The sequence below is a fragment of the Pteropus alecto genome, unplaced genomic scaffold (genome assembly GCF_000325575.1).
Source record: "Pteropus alecto unplaced genomic scaffold, ASM32557v1 scaffold125, whole genome shotgun sequence".
In the NCBI taxonomy this organism is placed as follows: Eukaryota; Metazoa; Chordata; class Mammalia; order Chiroptera; family Pteropodidae; genus Pteropus; species Pteropus alecto.
This window is the reverse complement of record NW_006436888.1, coordinates 8,223,374-8,230,831: the sequence shown is the minus strand read 5'-3', so window position 1 is coordinate 8,230,831 and position 7,458 is coordinate 8,223,374.

Here is a 7,458-nt window from a genome sequence, read left to right as displayed (position 1 = left end):
CGCCTTGAAATCATCAATGTGTGGTTTTGGTATCTTAATTAACTATTTAATCAAATAACTCCTAGGGAGATAGATCATAAATGTCACAAGGACTTTCCTTGCGAGAAGCCCACGGGTCTCTCTTCTTAATGTGTCCTTCTGGTACCGTCTCCCAGGCTTGTGAGGTTGACTGGCCGCTGAGCGTTGGACACATACACGTCTGACTGCGGGATGGGGCCCTCTCTCCTCACGACCCGCTGGGATTCAGTGCTGACGAGCGTATTCAGTCAGTTTGAGGTTTGGCTGGAAATCAGTCCCGAGTTGGGAAAACAAATTAGGCAGCACCCCCGCCCCCCGCCCACGTGCTCCCAGCTTGCCTTGTAAGACTCAGTAGCCCGGTGTTCAGTGTTTACCCCAGGTCACTCACCTGGTGGCTCTTCCCTCCCGTGGTACGTCCGCAAGGGAAGCCGAATGACAGACAGGTGAAGAGGAACACATCCTCCTTCTGAGGCTTTTTCCTTCGGCCGCGTTTTGCCATTTTAAGGGCCGCTGTGGAAGTTACCTGCAGCTTCTCAGGGTCGCAGGTAATTAGGAAATGGCCGTCCTCCTCACTCAGTGTCCCCTGGAAACACTGTGTTTTTCTCACCTGTGAGACTGGCCTAGGGCGCAGTAGTTGGACGTGCAAGGGATTAGGCGTCAGACGCCCATGTTCCTGGAACCCTTCACTGAGGACCTGTGTCCTGTTACATCAGTGTTTCCCAGACGCGTTGGTCTGATTAGACAGCTGGTTGTCCCTAGTGACTCCCCTGGGGTGCTGTGCCAGGGAAAAAAAACAAAACCAAAACCTAAGTAGTTTGCTGAATATGCATCGTCACTGAAAAATTATTCTAAAATTCGTGTTCGTCGATTCGGAACCTCGATCACCTTTGAACCTTTAATTTTGAATTTGATCCTTTAGAACATTTCGTGGCCTTATAAAGATACAGCCTACAACCCGAAAAAAGTATCCTGTGATGATTGCAAAGAGACCGATTATAAAAGACCCAGTTTTGAGTTCCCGTAGGGCAGTAAGTCGGCTCCGTGGGTATGCATGTCTGCAGGATGTGTGGGTGTTGCATATTTACATGCACATATGCGTACGTACCTATTTGTTTAATGGATACTTCAGTTTGCCTTTCTAAAGAGATGTCTCCTCCTCTCTATGCCTCTGGAAATGGGGCAAATTTTCTTCAGTTGAAAACAGAAATAGAAGCGACGGTCTTGACCCATTTTACACTTGTTTATTTCAGGCTCTCACCACACACTCGTTCACGGGCGCAGCGAGAAGAGAGGCCCACGGAGCTGGGCTCCCAGGGCGCCACGTTGGAGTGGAAGCTGGCTTTGCCGTCCCGCCGGCTCCGTATCTGGCTTCAGGACGATTCTATTAGTGAATTAGTTGTACCCAAAACCTGAAATTCGTTTGACCCGAATGTTACTAAAAATGAAACGGATGAAAGCAACTCACTCTTGCTTCATCCAGACTTATTTTGAAGGAGATCCCAAGGCCTGATCCCGCTCTGGGAGAGCAGGTCCCTGTCCACGTGCCACCTGGGCATGCTGGCCTCCGTGACCATCCTCACGCCCAAATGCCTCTCGTACCCTTAGCAAGCGTCTCGTTCTATGAGCACAGTCACCCCCCTCCCCCGAGTGATGATGGGTTTACGTCCTAGTTCCGTTTGTCACCCACGAGGATGGATGACAGAGAGCAGGGTCTTGGTCGGGCCCACCCTCGTGTGTCCAGGGCGTAGGACAGAGCCCAGCTCACGTAGTCTGAGGTAGTGCTGTCGAATGGACGGGTTGGCTAGCGTTGCATGCGTTCTGAATGTTTTTCATTTAATTTGCCTTTTACCTATACCTTTTAAAAATGATAAAGCGGTGAAATTTAGGGGTAGGTGTAGAAATTTCGTTGTGTTTGAAACGACTGGTAGCCGCGTGCAGGGTCGTAGCTTGTGAGGTGCCAGAGGCAACAGGACTCCGGCATTGGGCATTGCGAACTCGCCGCGCGTTTCGGTGTCCATGTCCCCCGGCAGGAGAGAGAGGACACACGAGTCGCGTCTGGACTGTGTCAGCACCAAGGCATGTCGTGAGCGTCTAGAGAGGAACACCGAGGAGTAGAAGCGGGGAGGTAGGAAAGAGGCAGATGTTTAAGATGCCCCTTAATACTTAACAATTTAAAATAATAAGTTTGGCATCAAGCGAAAGCATAACCCCAAACTGTCGTCCAAGACCCAATGGCACTAACAAAGATACAGATTGGAGGTAATTATTTGGGTAACGTTGGCAGAAGCGCTTTCGTTCCCCGTTACCTTCATGACGTCAGTGCCTCTGTCTTTATTGTTTGTGCTCGCATAGGCCAGATGGCAATATTGTTTCTGAAAACCTCTGAAGGTTTTTTTTTTTTTTTTAAATACGAAGAGCAGAAACAAAACCAAAGAGACAGTATCCTGTGATGTAGGCTGTTATTGCCAGGTGAGTTTATTTGTGGCACTAACTTGTGACGAATTGTTTAAAGAACTGAATTTTTTTTTTCGGGTATAGCATATTTTGTCAGGTTTCTTTATTTCAGTGTAAGCCTTGGTTATTTATTGTACACTGAAGGGACTAACTAAAGCTAAAAAAAAAAAAGGCACTTGAATTTTATTTCACATAGAGAAGTAACCAACATTTCTGATCAAATCAGTAAATATGTTTCAGTTTCTTTTAAATAAAGTGTGAAAAGCAAAGACCAGATTTTTATGTACCACAAAGCAAAACGAAAAGTCTTTTAGGGCATAATGCATTTTTCATTAAAATTATTGCTGAACTGTTTTGATCATGTGATCTTATCCACCCATGAAAGTATAAGAAGTGTGAATTCTGGGGTGAAGAAATAATTGCAGAAGGTGCTTAATGAGGCAGAACTCACAAATCTGCATTTATAGTTTTGTGGACAAATAAATCAGCAGTGGAGGATACGGACGTAAAGAAAGATTCTTGATTGCGTTCACGCAATGCAAGGTTGAACTTTTTACCAAGCAGCATTTTACAGCCTCAGAGGGATGTTGGGAGTATTAAGTAAGTATAATGTGTTGAGAATAGCAACCCAGGCGTGGTGAGCACTGGTAGATGTTTGACATTTATTCTTACAGGGATTTTAGTACGAAAGATGAAGTCATGTTTTAATCATGCATAATAAACTGTACTATGATTTTATTATGGTGAGTGTCCATTTGTAATTCAATAAAGAGCGGCTTTTTAAAGCAAAGAAGAAACTGAAATGTTTTTCTTGGTGCTCTGATGTGTGTACTTGTAAAAGATGCTGACACAGTTTATCCAGACGGCAACCCCAGTGACCAAAGATGTGGGAGCAAATGTGTGTAGTAGCTCTCAGTTTTATTTTCATAAATCTAAAAATTTGATGAACTTACTGTTTTTAGCACCCCCTCGCTGCTGTATTTGTATACTTCTAAGTTTTATGGAATTCAATTGAAATTTATGACCAACAGATGCTTAAAGCCACTGTCAAAATTACGTACTTGGCACTTCATTGGTTTGAAATCTGGTTTTCATTCAACATTCCTGCAGTTTAAAATGTGTGACATACGATTTTCAAGAGTGATTACATGAGTTAGTGCCCTCTGGTGGCACGCAGAGGACATCAGGCAGAGAGGGACTGACCCATGAGCGCCTTCAGGTAGCTCCTCTAGAGAGGTGTCCCCATCATTGCCTCTCTGAGAGCTTTTCTCTGTGGCAGAGGTTGGAAGGTCCCCCGGTGGCCGGTTCATGCCCAGCTTAATTTTGTGTTTTTCATGTGTTCCGTGTCTTCCCGTTTCCCTTTCCCTTCGCCCTGGCCCTGGAGTTCATAGGTCAGCCTTGCAGCCAGCCTTCCTTAGCAGCTGAGGTTGGGAGTGAAGTCCTGGGTGAACTTGCGGGAAGAAGGTGCACCGACGTTAAGATTTTCCATGGGGGACCAGAACATGGGTTTTAGATGCATCTCTTAACTTCCCTTTTCAAGGGGGATGGGAGGGCCATGCCACTTCCTGGATTGATGGCCTTTGCGTGACTCGTTGGTGCAGCTCGAGATGAGCCCACCCTGTGGGTTAGGATTTAGTGTGGGCAGCCCCACCTTGCCCACTTAGGTCCCTAGGCCAGACTCAGTTACTTTTTGGGCTTTGGTGTCAGGCAGACTAGGAGCTGGATCCCACCTGCATCTCCGAAAAGGTGGGACCCTGAAAAGCCGCTGTGAGGTGTGGCTGCTGCTGCTGCTGATTCCAGCCTTTATCGAGAGACAGTTTTGAGGCTGAAATGAGTTGACAGGTGAAAAAGTCTTAAATTGAGCTGTGCAGAGTACAGTTAGTTACATGTTCATTTTCTTCTCAAGAACGAGTTCCTCCCCCTTTTATAATCTAAAAGGTCATTTTTAAAACTATTTTGAAATAATTTCATATTTATAGCAAAGTTGCAGAGAGGGTAGGTAGAGTGCTTCTATACCCCTCCCTAGTTTCTCTGCAAACTTCACTTTGATACTGTTGAGTTCTCCTGATAACTTTTCTATAATCCCTTCGAATTTTGATTAGATATGGCTTAAAGTGACAGTTCAGCACTTTGCTAAGGCTGAAATATTTGCCTTGAATACCTGAATTCAGCTGTAGGTGTGGCGTTTGCTTCCAGACCGTCCTTCCGTTTTTACCTCGGTCCGTGTCTGTGAGCACTTGGCCTTTGATTTTCCAGGATCTTAGCACCTAAACAGTTTCCTCGTTTATGCAGTTAATGAGCTGGGCAACCGAAGGAAAGATGAGGTAGGCAGCTGATGTCAGTGTTTCGACTAGGTATTTTTATAGTCTCATGGCTACTTCTCATCTATAACGATTTAAAGTAAGGTAGAAGCACATGTATTTTCAACCCTAAATCTGAAAACATTTCTTATATTCAGAAATACAAAAGGAAATTTACTGGGCTTCCCAGTTAAAAGCCCACTGACTGGTTTTAATACATAGATACTCTATAATTATAATTACCGTCACCATGCAAACAAAAAGTAGTAGCAACACAGATTTTTTACATACCTTTCTAGTTTAAGAAAATGATTTTTCCAGACAACATCTCATTTGGGTTCTTACTCCTGAGAGACAGAAGAGCTTTGCCACTCCCTTGTCACATATCTTCGTGAAGTTAGAGACCAAGGAGTGACCTGGTCGAGGTCCCAAGCAAGTTAGGGCCCAAGTTCACTAGAGCACCCCGCACACGGGGCTGAGCGCCCCTCCTCCGCACTCCTGCAATGATGCAGCTTTGAAAACGCTGCTTTCCTCTTTTAAAATGGCCAAAGTCTACCCCTCTGGTCACAGTTCTGCTTTTAATATGCACAACAGCCTTCGATACCTAATTGCCAATATATCTCTTTTGTTTCAGTCAGATCCTTACTGCAGATCATGAGCTCAGCACCATTAGGCTTGATTTAACAGACTCACCATCCTGCCCTTTAGGGCGTCACAGACGTTCACCAAATGTCCAGGGGCTCTGGTACCACTGCAGCTTCTGAGGCCACATCCTGTCTGTGATCTTTGGGCTACATATTGTGCTGGAGAGAAACCTTGACATTAGAGACACGTGTGACATCTTTTTTTACAAGAGCCACTGAGATACTTGAATGAGATGATGTGGTTTGAAAAAGTGATAAATGGGCCAGGTTCTTGAAAAGCTAGCAGAACGCCTTGTTTAAACATTTAGATCTAGCAGAAACAGAAATGAGTGTCTTCGGAAAATTTTTTGCAGGTGCGGTGGGGCTAGATGCTTTCCAAAGCGTGGGTTCAGGAGCCCATGTGCTGGTGGCTGCGGTGACAGCTTTTCCCAGGCTGCTAAGTCTCACTGACCACTTTTGCTGAATTTGGTGGGTGGTCTTTGTTTTTTTTTTTAATCAATAACATAGACGAATCTACAAAGCCAAAGTCAAGTGTAAGAATTAAGATATGTTTTAATCATATGAAGTTCTAAGTCTCATTAAAGAACGATACTTTTTTTTTTTTTTTTTAAGCTGGCAGAGCAGCCAAGTGTTTGCCTGGTTCTAGCCTAGCACCCGAGGAGTCTGGAGCAGCACCCTGGGATGGTGGTGGGGGTGCTGCCTCGGGGCTTCCTTAGCCGCTCTCTTGGGGGGGCCGGCTACCCCCTTAACAGTGGTTTTAGGTGTCTCTTAATAAAAAGCTTTATCGGTGTTGGCTTGGTCGCCTCTTCAGGTTTGATGCTGTTCGGAATGGTAAAACCAGTGGACCGTCTATCTGGCGGGCTGAGAGCTTGGCTGCCCTGAGATCCGACATCGTCCCTGTCACATGTCTGCAGCATTCAAATCAGAGGTTTTCGCTTCACGTGCTGCACGTCGTGGGGGAGTTTTGTGACATAAGCAGCTTACTGTCCCATCAGCGGATACCCCTGGGACCGACCCTGAGAAAGTTAGACTAGAGGGGTCCTCGGCTTCCACTGGCTACTGGGCTTGCCGTGGGTCCCTTGAGACATTGCGGTACCACTCCCCTGTCCTTCAGTTTTGGGTGCCTGTCAGAGCGCGATGTGTTGTGTTCATTTGTAGTTTACTGACTCTGACTGGAAAAGAAGTTAAGATTTTGCTTGTGTAATTTACAGTACTGACCAAAAACGTCAAACCCACACCCCGCAAATGATCCACTTATCCAAATGTTTATTCAGCTTTACAGATTTCTGTCAGCCGTGGATGGGCTTTTTCTTTTTCCTTTCTGTTTTTTTTTTTTTTTTAAACCCACCAGCTAGATTCACATTGAAAAATAAAGCCGGCTCCAGTATTTACACATTGAAAGTGTAGACCTGTGCTCGGAGGCGCCTTGGGGTGAGCTCAGTTAAGCGAGTGGAGAATGGGGTGATTGTGTGTTTGAAGGTTGGGTGTGACGCAGGACTGAGCCGGTCTTTTTAGTGCCCGCCTGTCTGTCCTGGACTGAAGCAGTCATTTCGAGGACGTTGGGCATTTTAAGTCCAGTTTTGAGAGCCAACCATTTGCCGTGAAAACAGAGTTGCTGGGAAGTTTGTTTGAAAGAGGCCGCCACCCTCTATTTCTGTGAACCCAATAAAGTCCAATAAAAATAGCATGGAATAAAATTTAATTACGCTGTACTGAATATTTCATGCGGAATTAAGGGGCAAGAGTTGCTTTTAAGAAGCCTTAGGTTTGGAAAGAATAAAGGCTTTGTAGGTTCTTTGGAAGATACTATAATTAAAAGATTTGCTCCAATGTATTTTTCCCTTTTTGAAGAGTTTAAAGAAATCCGTCCCTGTCTTCCTAAATTGATTACCTCTTACACATCAGCCCTGTTTTGCAGTAAGTCCGTGGAAGCTGCCGCTGTGCTGATTGGACGGCTTCTCTCTGTTCCATGTAAAATAGGTTTTTAATCTTCTGATTTGGATGTCTAATAGGAAGTAAACGTTTGACTTGCTTTGGTTTCT